Genomic DNA, 12,015 nt, shown 5'->3' on the forward strand with positions numbered 1-12,015 from the left:
TCATAGTATCTCTTCACAGCAATAGAAACCCTAATTAAGTCAATCTCCATGTGTAGAAAGGCCGGGCCATGTGGTTCAACACAGTTGCAGTGAAAATGGCAGCAGGGAGATACTCTGCAGATTGTGATACTCAGATGCCCAGAGGCAAACACCCAGACTCATCTTCTCCCTCTGCTGGGATCCTGGGATCACAGGGAGCTTTCATAGCCACATTGCAACTCCTGGTGGAAGGAATGACATCAGAAGGACGTGGAAGCTGAAACAGGAAGCGTGTGTTTACAGATGAAACAAGGCTGGAGCAAAGGGCAGGGCTTGGGTAGGAAGCACAATACAAAGGCTGAGAAAAGCAAGCTAAGCTAGCCACCTAAGCTCATTAACACAGTTCACAAGGCCCTTTAACATTGGTCCCTGGCTTCTTTCTACCCTTAGTAACTATCAACCATTCTTCCACAGAAAAATGACGACAGTTGCTTTTTGCTCAGCTTACAATTCAGTGCTCACGAGTGCCATCATTGTGCTTTGCTGCACGAAAGAAGTGCTTTGTAAGTGCATCTTCCACACATCATATGGAATATTACAGGTGGTCCTCAGGTCAGGCTCAGTAAAACTAGCATCCTCTCTCTGCTGCTTCATCAAGGATGTTCTCAAGTGAAGACGGCTGATCAGTAGATGGCAGGAGGGACGACGTGGCTACGAACACAGTTCCGTGTCACCGCCTTGACTTCTACTACGGCCATCAGCGGCTTCCTCACTGACGCTGTCCAACAATACATAATACCCAGTCACTACCACTTTGAAAACTGTTGATCCTGCAGGTCCCCTGAAAGGGTTTCTGTGTGGCACACTTGTGAGCCTCTGTTGTGGGCAATGAGAGAGAGTCAGGAGCACTGTGGCCTTCAAGCTGGCTGTGACAGACAGTTAACCAGCAGCTGCCTAGAGACAGGAGAGACAGACACTGCACCAGGCCAGACAGAGGCAGGGAAGCCTACACTAGGGGCAAGAGCAGCAGGCTGGAAGGGAGAGCTTGATATAGAGCAAGGGAGGCAGCCACAGAGGCAGACGACTGGAGACAGTGCAAGAGTCACTGTCCTTAACAGTTATGACCATCCTTGAAATGAGGGGAATGTTTGATTCTTCCCTAACCCCATGGCTTAGCTTGGAATCAGTCACAGAGTGGGGCCTCACTGTAGGTGTACGAAAATATGTTTTTCAATGGAAAACAACCATAAGAACAACAATGTCATCAGAGAAGCGGAGAACTTGGGGGGCAATTATGGAAGTGGGGAGCAGGGTAAGATGGCAGAGCCACCAGGAAGCTTCAGCTGAAGACAGGTGACACACAGCACTTGAGTACTATGAAAAAACACAGGCCAGGCTAAAACAATCTCCTCAACCCTCATGTGCCCCAAATCAGTCACTGAGGTTTGACTGATAACCTGCCACGCATGATGAGGCCTCCGACTTGAGCAAACACGGAACATGTCACAGCCTCGGCATCTGTGCCATGTGTGAGATATAAAACAAACAGAATTTTCAACAGTTCCTCAGGAAGAACAAGACTCCATGGGCAAAAGAATTTCACTTTTTATATGTCTGCTGTACTTGGTTCATCTTGTTACGATGCAGTAGATTTACTTTTATAGCTAAAAGGAAATAAATATGTTTTATTTACTGTTCTATTTTCCTCTGTCCCTCTGCCATTTTGCTCCAGAAGAAATGTGATCCTGTTTACTAGGTAACTGTCACAGGAAGTTACTGGGACCTGAGACAGCTAAGCCAAGTTGCCCAAGCAAATATTGAAAACCATCAACTGGCCGGGCGGTGGTGGCACTCACCTTTAATCCCAGCACTTGGGAGGCAGAGGCAGGAGGATCTCTGTGAGTTCGAGACCAGCCTGGTCTACAAGAGCTAGTTCCAGGACAGGCTCCAAAACCACAGAGAAACCCTGTCTCGAAAAACAAAACAAAACAAACAACAACAACAAAAAAAAAAAAAAAAACCAAAAAAAAAAAAAAAAAGAAAACCATCAACTGCTTCGATGATCTAGAATTCACTCTTTTCTCTGGACAGAGACGAGAAGCTCAATTCAAAGTAATGTGAAAGGGGAAGTGGGGGCTGGCAGGATGGCTCAGTGAACAAAGGGACCCGTCTCCACGCCTGAGGACTCACACGGCAGAAAAGAACTGACACGTGAAAGCTGTCCTGTGACCCCGCACACAACAGCATGGCCCATCCCAACGAACACAAAATAAACAATTAAAGATGTGGCTTTAGGAAAAAGGGAGGAAGCTCACCCAATCTTACCCACAAAGTTCTTCGACTCAGCAGTGAGGCTCGTGAAATCCTGGAGGAATCCCAAGGTGGCTGTCTTCCAGACACAGGGAGCTATCTAGGGGCCTCTGCCCAGTCAATGTCCTTCAGTTTGCCACCTGCCTCTGCTTCATCGCATCCAGCATGGAAATCTTCAAGGAGCAAAAGGAGAGAGGGTGTGAGACTGATGGCTTCGTCAAGAGGACCACAGGAGACACTGATCAACCCAAGTGTTCCTGCTCTGTGAGCTCCACTAGGAAGCGGACGTGTACACAGGAGTCACAGATGTCCCCGGGCTTTAAAACCCATGGCTAACTGAAAATACTTACGCTAAGCACTAGAAGGTTTGTCGGGAGTCTGAATAAAGAAATTCCAGATTTGCTCTCGTGTGGATTCCAGGCACTAAAAGCCATAACCCTCCAGGGTGACAGAGCTGGACCCCTTTCTTGGCTCCTACTCTCACACAGAGGGTTCGAGTTGGCACTTCACAGTTGTTTGCTATGAGAGGCTCACGCGTTCGCTCTGCCTCCTAATAGTCAGGCCCAAGTCTCTAACAGTGCCAGATAAAGCAGACCCTGAGAGCAGTAGGTGGCGAGAACAATCACTGTTGATTCCCCATGTGATGACTGCATTTTCTGTAGGCCCAGTGCTATTTTTAACCCCCTGGCTTCAGTTATCATGTGTCAAAGTTGCTCAACTTTTTCTCAGTGAAACACGCGTGCACTTCCCCTTTTCCCTGGGGAAAAGCACTGAAAATGTGCTTAAGTCTCAATTCTGGGCTTCCGTGCCAAAATTTCTAAGGTTTCTAACTGGAAACTGGATGCATTTCAACGTTGCCTCAAATCACATTTTCCAAGTTGGACGTGCCTGAGCCCCTCCCATGGCTTCCTTCCTTCTGATTTCTCTTCTGCTCTATCCGATTACATCATCCTGCCAGTCATCCAGTCACAGAACCACTAACTCACTCTGCCCCACCTATCTAAGTTCCACAGGCTCATGGTCCAGGTCTTCTCTTCAGCCTTGTCTATAGCTCTTTGCAAAGGAGTTCCCAATTATCTTTCAAAGCTCATAGCAAATTACCGAGAGGATCCTATCAACTTTAAAAGCAGTCTGGACTTCCTTTTCTATTCTCTCCAGCATCTCATCTAGCTCACAGCATTCCATTACAACACAAAATACGAACCACGACTCTCCCACCAAGCTACAAGCGCCTCAAAGGCAAGATGTAGATATTTCCAGTTATATATTTCTAGCATTTAATACAGCATCTGGCACAAAAGGGCTCCAGTGAATCTGAATGAACCACTTCATCCACAAAGTATCCTGTTCATTGCTTATTAGAGACTTCAGCACATTGGACAGTCCTATCTATTGTGCTTTTGTTCCCAAAGGGATCTCCCGAGGCTCAATGAAACTATTTCTAGAACCCAAGGAAGCTTGGCTGATATGCTTTCCTGTTCCCACCACTGTCCTTCCAGGGTCAGCCTTGAATATCTGTGAGCTTTAACTTGCCGCTCGCAAGTATTTTTCTGTAAGGGGTCAGATAGTAAATAGTTCACACTTTGTGAGCCACACGGTTGTTGCTTCAGCTGTTCAGTTCAGCCTTTGTAAAGAAGAGTGCAGCCACAGATTGTACGTAAATGAATGATTACGACATATATCAACAAAACTTTAATTATGGAAACCACAGTTTGAATTTCACATACATTTCATGTCTCACAAATCCCCCTCTTGATTCTCCATCTCCAAACACTTAAAACTGCAAGAAAGCATCTTAGCTTGCAGTCTTTACAAAAACAGGTGGTGCACCAGGTTTGCCAACAACTAGTCTATTGTGAAAAAAAAAAAACCCACAAAAAACAAAAACAAAAATAAACCATCAAAAAACACAAAGAAACAAAAAACAAGATCCAGAATTCTGTTACAGACTTTGTCTTACCCAGCCATTAGGAGTCACTCTAGGGCTGAGGAAGTAGAAAGCATATGGGCTTTCAAACATTAGATTCTAGATTCAGCTTCTGGTCCTGACATCTACTAGCAAGGCAGCATTGGACATACTCCTTAACCCTTCTTCACTGCCATCAGCTACAAAACAGGGGCAATAACATACACTGTGAGAATTAAGCAGAGTGTATAGATCAAACTTGTGGCATTTACGAGGCATTCCATAACTTCCACGATTACATCTTGTGAGACAGCCTCCCTATGTCAATCATAGCTCTGGAAGCAACATCTGGACAGCAAGAGAGAAGATGGTGTCAGCAAAGGCCAAAAGCAGAGAGGAACTTTTAGATACACACAGGGGATCTAAGGGCCCAGGGAGCCTGGTTGTTCAGTCACCCCTCTTATTCCTTTGGGCCACGTTCCTTCTTCAGCAAGGGATCCATTACTTGACTTTCAAGACTAAGCATCTGGAGGATACAGAAAAGGCTAAGGTTTGTGGCATTTACATTCTTACTCCCCAAAGCCAGACCTGAGCTTGCCATGTCTTTGCTGGATGTCTGATAGGTGCCACGGCCTCTGCTGGGGTGACTCGGCCTCCCTGGCACTGCCCAGATCAGTTTCCTAAACTATGCTTCCGCTCTTTTCTAGAAGTCTTTACCTGCAGTCCAGCCACAGGGCCAAGTCACTGCCAACTTCCCATGAGTGTACATCGTATCACAGTCTCCCCGCAGGCTGAGCCAGGGAGAGAGTGGACTAACCTGGGTCAGCTCTGGGTCCTTCTACCTGGCACAAGGCTGTGGCTGACTTCTGCAGCATTCACCCCTCAAACTGTTCTAGTTGGACTTATTAGCAGACTGAGCACAGTTTGGATCACCACCAGGAAGAGGAAAAACCTCAGAGAAAGAAAAGAAGCATAACCAATGTGATCCAAGCGATGGAAAATAGGTTTTGCGGATGAGGTGAAAGCAGCCAGGCGGTGTAGCCCGGCGAAGCGAAGATGAGGCCTAACTGGATTCTGGCTTTAAGTATAGAAAGGTTCTCATGAGAAAATCTTGATCTCATCCCCCCCCCCCTTTATAATCAGAAGGAACTTTTCCATATTCATGGAAAACAGAACAATAAGAACTCACTTAAGCTAAGGCTCGAGGGGTTTCAGCTGGGAGGAGCTAAGTTAGACACCACTATCCAGAGACGCCATACTGCTGTTCTTTTTGACAAGTGAAGTGAAGGGGCCTTGCTTGGTGCTTTGCTGAAGGCTATGCAAAAGGAAATGAACACCTGCTCTGGTCCTGTTTACTATGGAGAGAGGTGTGGAAAACATGAGTCAGGTGAGATAGTCTATCGAGTCACTGGCTTTTTAACTGACAGTTTCCCATCAAGCACTTTAAGTGATGTCATGCTTTGGAACCCTGAGATAAAATCACCTGCCTTTCTAAGTTTCTTGATGGGGCAATGAAAAGAGAAAACAGCAATGTCAGAGTAAGATAGTGGGGAGAATGGCCCTAATAAACACACTTCCTATGAAATTAATACAAAACTGGGTATTACGGCAATTACTAATATAATTACTAAAACTACTATTATTAATATTATTAACTATTAATTACTACTATTATTAATATTAGTTACTGATACTACTACCTGATGGTCACTGAGCTGCTTAGTGTCATTTTAGTTCTTAAAGCAGTCCCATGAGGTTGGGAATATCTGTACCCCATTTTCCAGAAGAAGAAATCTAAAACTAGGCAGAGTTAAATAACTTGTCCAAGTCATATAGCTATCCAGTGACAGAGGTAGGACTCAAACCCAGGCAGTCCGATTTAAAGCCTGTACCCGACCTATTGCTTCCCCACAGAGAGGAGAGGCTGGAGTTTAAACCCTTCTTTCTGAGTCCAGGCTCATCCCCTCTGCTTTATCTTTTAGACAGTCTCAGGGAGAGCAAAGCAACACACGACATCAGCAGGAGAGACCTGTCAAAAACCCAGACCCTTTATCCTGGGGACGGAGGCTGAGAAACACAATGAGGGATGAGTACTACCTGGACCAAAGGCCAGACTCCTGGCTCCAGCTCTTTCCATTACAGATTCCTGTTGAATTTCACAACAGGTGAGAAAATGAAGCATTATGATAATGTCAGTTTTACCTCAGGATTTGCACCTGAAATCCAAGGGCGTCACAGCCTCTGTAAACTCATTCTAAGATCATAGGACCCAGGGCAGAGATGCACTGACTGACTGAGAGCATTGTGAGAGCAGCCATAGGTTCGCATAGCCGGCACAAGCAGACTTAGACCAGGCTTCTCAGGTATTTTACAGCTGAAGCCTCCTCATTCATGTCCCTGTTCTGGAAGTTTCTTTGTTCCAGTTAGCCTCTGTCCCACAGCCACACTCAACAGAGGCCTCATCATGGCATCCAGATTCCTACAGCATAATGGAATGAACAGGAGCCTTTGAACCCAACCCTCCTAGGTCGTCTGAACCATGCAGCCAGTTACTGGCTTTTCTACCCTTAGCGAAGCTACTTTAATCTTTCTGAGGTCTGCTTTCCTCGTCTTTACGGTGGGGATAAGTGTCCCTCTATTACAGAGGTTGTGGGGGTTAAGCAAATTACAGAGTGGCTATGTGGCTCATTGCAGGCCACAAGCAGGCTAGTACTGGATGAACGTTAGCTTCTTCTCCCCCCAGATCAGCAGAACCCCTTCTCTTCCTCAGTGTGCCTGTGCCTCATGTGTGTGTGCCCTTCCACACATTTCTGCCTCCAGACACAACTCCAGCTGCCCTTTCTCCTGGAGTGAACTTCCTCCGTGTTCCAGCTTAACTTCTCGCCATCAGGAATCTGGTCATGCAGGGATCGATTTCTCCTCCTCCCGAGCTCCCTCTTGGTTTACATCCCTGACTTCATTTACCCAAGTCAGTCTGATTTCAGTTATTTATGTACTGATCCATTTTCCTAACTGTGCACAAGGGAGAAGGCTTCGAGGAGACAATCACTTATAGAGCAAAAAAAATGTTGTTATCCTTGGGCATGCATTCCTCAACACTAGAGGCGCACTCACAGCAACAGCTTGTATGTGCCGCTGAATCGAATCTTTCCGTGTTACATTGGGAATCTTATTGAAAGATCCAGGACTGAATTTTCCCTAAAACTAATGCATTTTACTGTCTGGCAATAAACAGACAATTTTTGTTTGGGGATCAAAGTTGGAGCCTGGTGAACGCTAGGCCATGGATCTATCATTGAGATACAGTATCAGTCCGACAGGCAATTTTTTAAGTAATTCATATTCTCAAAGTAAGATCCGCTAATACTCATGTGGACTTGCTTCATTCCTTTGTCCATCCTTCTGGCACATCATGGATTCCTCTTGGGACATCTCTTCAGTGTTCAGGGGGCACTGCTGGGAGGGTGGCGCTCACTCCCAGAGTGAGGGGGCTCCAGGAGCAAGATCTCCAGAGAACTGCTCATCCACTGGGTGGGTGACTGCCACCACAACCACACTGAGCCCTCAGAACCATGTAGGGCTAGAAAACAGTGGGAATGATTCCTATCTGCCTTGGTTTCTGAGTCTATAAAATAGTTTAAGACCCTAAAAACTATAGTCCAGTCCATAGTAAGTATGTGATAAGTGTTAGCTTTATCAACTATGGAGAGCTACTTGGGAGGTCTCATAGGCAGGGTAATCACTTGAGCTTAGTAATCAGAGGCCAGCCTAGGCATCACAGAGTCCATCTCAAAGAATTAAGTTTTTTTTTCTTTTATTTCTTAGAGCACCAGAAAGATGGCTCAATAGCTAAGGGCAAGTGCTGCTCTTGCAAAGGGACCTGAGCTCAGTTCCCAGCATTCACACTGAGTGACTCAAAATGATCGGTAATGTCAGCTGGGAATCCAACACTCTCTTCCGGTCTTCCTGGGCACCTGCACTCATGTGCAGATGTACATAATTAAAAAATACAAATAAGGTCAGAGGTGGTGAGAGTGGTTTTAATTTCAGCATGTGGGAGGCAGAGGTAGGTGGATCTCTCTGAGTGTCATGCCAGCTTGTGTACATACTGAGTTCCAGGCCAGTTAGAGATACATGGTGAGATGCTGTCCTGAATTAATTAATTAATCTACTAGAGTAGAATTGAAAAAAAACAAACAAACAAGTGTCTGGACATTTCACTTCCAGTACCCTCTATCCTTGACTGAATCCTAGTGTAATCTTGATCCAGCTTTTCCTAATCCATAAGATGAAGGTAGTAGAGTCGGATGGTTCATTGCTATGTTCCTTCTGCCTTCAAGAACACACACACACGAGCAACTAAGAACTTTCGGTTCCATATGCTGGGGCTGTTGGCAAGGAAAAATGTGAATTTGTAGCTGCTGGTCCCACACGGAAGGGACTACTGTTTACCAAGGCCAAGGGCAGAACAATTGATTACTCCGCCACCTGTGAGCTTTCCCTACATGAACTATATCACTGACTATACAGGTCCCTGGACACAGCACAACTTCTTTCGTAACTAAACTCAACAACAGCAAGACCAGGGCCTGAAATCAATAACAGCGATGAAGAATCTTGGCTCATGAAGAATTCCTGCCCCTTTGTGCCGCTGATGCCTGTAAGTAGGGCATCATCCATCTAAACCAGGGCCCTCCTTAGCCATTAAGGAAAACACAAGGTCTCCTTCTAAACCTGACAGCTTGTAAAACAAGGACCAAAGCAAGTAAATTTTTAAAAAGTCACTGACTCATTTAACCACAAGCACTACAGAGACCTACTATGTGCCAGTCCCGTGCCATGAAGAGGAGGTATATCACAGTCATGGCTCCTTGCCACCAACTGTAGTCAGGGCACATACGAGTAATGTATCCCAAGAGTTCTTTGCTGAGAATTTGATTGGAAGGTTCAGTCTCTGCTACAGGAGACTGGAATGGGAGTGTCTACTCCAACAGGGGGATGAGAAGCTTCACCGAGGATGTCATAAGATGTGGTGTGAGCAACCATGAGAAGCTACAAAAGTCGCCATATTACTGAATTACTATAGGTCACATAATAGGAGACCCTGCTCTTCCTGGCTAGGCAGGTGCGCAATTTGCCAGCTTGTTTTCAGAACTTCTCTCCCATGGTTTGGTTGGCTATGGCCAGGCCCTCTGACTGCCAAATCTGCTGAAGCAGGAGAGCAACGACATTCCTACACAAGCCAAAGCCCAGCTACTAACCGTCATCAATGATAAAAAGACACTCTGAGGTGGGAGCAGATTGGGGAAGGGGCTCCAAAGGTCCCAACTAGCTTGCATCGATCCAGAATCCAGACCCTGTGTCTTTTCATATCACTCCAAGCCCCGGCCCTTTAGAAGGCTTGAAGCTAAGGACAGTGGGCTGAAACTCTTTGGTTTGATGGCTGGGGATCCAGGGAGACACTGTATGTCAACTACTCAGCTGGTGCTTGGCACAAGGCCTGTCTGTGGTCAACAAGTTTTAGCTCCCTCCTCACACTGCAAGGTCAATTCCGGTGTGTAAATCCCACAGAGGCTCCAAGGCTCAGATTACATCAGCTTTTCCCCCAGGGCCTCCCTGGAATATGCCAGACCAAAATATTCTTTCCTAGAAATCACAACAGTTATGTAGGCAATTTGCATATAATCATACGTAACCCTCGCATGACATTATTATATCCACTTTAATAGATATAAAGGTTCTGAGAGATAAAACGAGTCGTCCTAGGATATGCAGCTAGGAGATGGGAAAGCACGCCTGACCCCAAAGTCACGCACTCCCACGCTCATTCCACAGTACTACAGCTACAGAAGAGAGCCTGCATCCTACCCACGGTCCTACATCTCTATGCTGGACAAATGTGGCAGGAGCCTTTAAACACTGTATTGCGAAAATAACTGGAAATAGTTAATTTACCACAACGAAGTACACACATTTTATAACGTACTCATGCCAGCCCTTCCACAGTCTTGAGCAGATCTTTGGTCTGAGGTTCAAACCCAATACAGGCTGAGCTCCGACCGTGGGTACCCAACCGGGTCCTGAACCTGTCACAATCCAGCCCAACCCCAGGCACAGGCTGAGGGCCAGCGGGATTTTACACACTGCAGTCTCGGCAGGGAAGCAGCTCAGAGGACAGTCCTAAAAGGGTGTCCCCTTCGGCTGTCCCTCCGCAGAGGAATCGGGTCGTGACCTCGAACTGCTCAGAAGGCCCTGACTGCCGCTCCCGGGCGCACCGCCGCACTCCAGACCCCGGCCCCGACCCGCACGGAGGGACTCTTGGCTGTCTCGCTTTTACCTTAGCTGACCACCACGGGAGCGGCCGCGCGCACCCCCTCCTGCAGGTCTCTGCCGGGAACGAGGAAGAGGCGGAGCTAGACTCGGGAGGGAGGGCCCGGGCAGAAAGGGGCGGAGTCACGCATGCGCCCTGAGGGTCACAGTGGTCAAAGAGGCGAGTCGATTACATCGCGCAGGCGCGGCGAATCCGAGCGGTGGCGGCTTGTTGACTTGCGTTACTCTTTTTCAAGCGGAGAGAGGATCCCGCAGGTGCAAATAGTTATTTCTGCGAGCCAGGACGAAAGCGTTTCTTAACCTGAGGGCAGCTCTGTTAAAATTTCTTCGTTTTAAAGTTTAATTTTGAGACAAAGCTAAGGCTGTATACCCCAGGCTGGCTTCAAACTCGTTTTTTTCTCTTGACTCAGTCTCCAGGGTTGTGTGATTACAGACTCGCACACCACCAGGCACGACTATAAAGTTTCTGTAAAGGTCTGTGTATACAGAATTTCATGAGAGTATGGCCAAAGCATTACTTCCAATAATTAAAAACGTTTGTTTTCGAGACGGTCTCACTATGTATCCCTGGCTGTCCTGGACCTCGCTGGCCTCGAACTCAGACATCCACTTGCCTCTGCCTCTGCCTCTCGGAGTGTTGAGATTGAAGGCATGCACAACTACGCCAGCTACAACGAACTCTTATTTTACTGTGTATGTGCTAAAATTAGATGACTACCTCGACCAGCTGTGTGTGTGCATACACTAATTAGATTAATACCTCAACCAGCTGTGTGTATACGGTAATTAGATTAACACCTCAACCAGGTGTGCGGGTGTGTGCGTGTGCATGCGTGTGTGTGTGCGTGTGCATGCGTGTGTGTGTGTGTGTGTGTACACTAGATTAATCCCTCAGCCAGCCTCCCTGTCTCAGTTCCACAGGCTGCAGGTGCCTGAGAGGGGAAGAGCGCTGTTTGGCTTCAGTTCAGGTTCTAAAGCAGTCTTTCTTTGTGTGGCGGAAGTAAACATCCCTGTCCCATTCAGTATTGTTGTGAGCGTCTGGTGAGCAAGGCGCTTAAAGAGCTTCTCGGCTTTCCCATCAGTCACCTTGAAAACATGGGCTCCCTTCTGTGTTCCACTCTGATGGAAGGAAGTGGGAGTTTTCAAGATTTTGCTAGATTTCCAATCTAGATGAAGACTGGAAAGGAGAGTCTTTCCCCCAAGCTTTTGTATTTTGTCCCTCCCAGAATTTGAGTCCTACCCAAAGGCTGTATATCCCAACCTCTTCCAACCTTCCAGGCCCGCCAAGCTTCATGTTTTCACAGGCCTTTCTAGCCTATTCCCCAATTCTCAATAGCCAACTAGTCCTGAGTTGCTCAGGCACAGATTGTGATCTAGATTCTCAAAGTCACTACTCTCCCACATAAATGACAACCATGGATAAAAGCTCTGAGGGGCTGCCCGGAAGGAGGGCAGACAATGCAGAGCCCAGACCTTCTTTGGGCCCATGC

General features: G+C 46.9%; 1 protein-coding gene across 7 annotated transcripts in view; it reads right to left on the reverse strand.

Annotated features, from left to right (window-relative positions):
- Positions 1-10,648, reverse strand: part of Mknk1 (MAPK interacting serine/threonine kinase 1) — a 40,985-nt gene extending 30,337 nt beyond the window's left edge. For 2 of the 7 annotated variants that reach the window (XM_057784338.1, XM_057784335.1), the window contains exons 1-2: positions 2,640-2,812; positions 2,305-2,462 (exon numbers count right to left, since the gene is read on the reverse strand). The gene's annotated coding sequence lies outside the window, so the exon portion shown is untranslated. Of the gene's footprint in view, positions 1-2,294; positions 2,463-2,639; positions 2,816-10,532 lie in introns of those variants that run through there. The other 5 variants (XM_057784336.1, XM_057784341.1, XM_057784337.1 and 2 more) reach the window with 5 other exon arrangements.
- Between the last annotated feature and the right edge of the window lie 1,367 nt (positions 10,649-12,015).

This window comes from Chionomys nivalis, chromosome 11 (genome assembly GCF_950005125.1).
Source record: "Chionomys nivalis chromosome 11, mChiNiv1.1, whole genome shotgun sequence".
In the NCBI taxonomy this organism is placed as follows: Eukaryota; Metazoa; Chordata; class Mammalia; order Rodentia; family Cricetidae; genus Chionomys; species Chionomys nivalis.